This window comes from Mastomys coucha, unplaced genomic scaffold (assembly GCF_008632895.1).
Source record: "Mastomys coucha isolate ucsf_1 unplaced genomic scaffold, UCSF_Mcou_1 pScaffold15, whole genome shotgun sequence".
In the NCBI taxonomy this organism is placed as follows: domain Eukaryota; kingdom Metazoa; phylum Chordata; class Mammalia; order Rodentia; family Muridae; genus Mastomys; species Mastomys coucha.
In genome coordinates, this window is record NW_022196897.1 from 41,593,928 (window position 1) to 41,595,463 (window position 1,536).

General features: G+C 36.3%; 1 pseudogene; it reads right to left on the bottom strand.

Moving 5' to 3' along the window:
- Window positions 1–375: 375 nt before the first annotated feature.
- LOC116091993 lies at window positions 376–955 on the bottom strand (annotated as a pseudogene).
- Between the last annotated feature and the right edge of the window lie 581 nt (window positions 956–1,536).

Below are 1,536 nucleotides of genomic sequence, written 5' to 3' on the forward strand. Positions count from 1 at the left end.
TGGGTGGGTAAGACTTAACTAGAGATCCTGGTGATCTGACATTCTCTGATGGCTTCTGCTGATGCTGCATTCATATGCAAATACCCATGCATGGACAAACATACATAATTTTCAAATAGTAAATGTCTAATGACTTTTATCTTATTTGAATATATTATTAAATATTTATTTTATTAAAAAGAAATGGCTTCTATTATTCCACTCAACTTGAATATATATAATTTTATATTATCCTTTAAAATTATATATAATATTATATAATATTAATATATATGTATAAATATATATTATATGTGTTGGTATCTTTTTTCTAAACCAAGTATCAATTGTATTAGCTGGAAAATAAGACAATCCTCCAGTGCACCACAGTATTAATTAATCCTCTTCTTCATCATCCCCAGCTCCAGCACCACCCTCGCCTTTCTTGGCATTCTTCCTGTTCACTCGGCCTGGATGGTCACCACCATAAGGAGAATGACGAGAGAAGTCAAATGTGTGTGCTTCTGGGAGTCCAGACGAACAATGAAAGATTGGATTTCACCACCCCCTTATGGACCCTGATAAGATGTTGGCGGATAAGCACACGGGCATGGTAAATAGATTTGGCTAGGCTCAGCTTAAAGACTTGGGTCTCCAGCCGTCTTACCAAGAAACACTCAATCTTCAGGCCCAGGATGTAATCCAGCTTTCTTTTGGCCTCATCCAGCACCCCAATGCAAACAAGTCATCTCAGTAAAGCGTTGCCTCCAAACAGACGCTGAGGATCCTTCTCATCCCAAGTCAACAGCTCCTGCACTGCCTTACGGATCTTGGCCAGAGTAAATTTCACTCTTCACACTTCACGTTTGTTCCAGAGTCTATACTCTCCAATCAACTTTAGCTCCTGGATGAGACGCAATTTCTCAAAGGGTCTCCATGGGGTCACACGACAAACCCAGCTTCTGGTGACCAGCATGTTGGCTTAGATAGGCTCACAGGGCCTATGAACTCATGCCCGTGACAAAGAGTATATGTTGGTATCTTAACGATTCACAGTGAGGACATAATTTGTAGCGTATTTTGTATCCCCAATGGATCAGTTATAGGACTTCCTTCAAATATCAAAATGTCATACAATAATGATATTTGCATGTAGTTATATAGTTTTCCTATATATTTTAAACTTACAAAAAGGTCAAGAAAAGATTCTGTTATGTATATTCATCTTCAAGTCATATAATAAATAATATAATACACATACCATGTTAAATATTCTTATAATGTATTTCTTAAAGAATAATGGACAAAAATAGTGTCTATATGTGTTTCATATAGGCACTTTTTAAAATATTTGTTTTCTGAGTTTGAATAAATCTCCTGCTACAGGACCTATAGATACTTAAGGAAGACTGGATAATTTGCTTTTGGCATTTAAAGTTCATGTTGATAGTGTTTCAGCTAACTTTCCTTTAACAGTATCTTCTTAGTGGTTAGAAACACAAACAAAGCTTTGCACATGTACATTGTGTCTGCTTCTATTGGACATGAGACCAATTT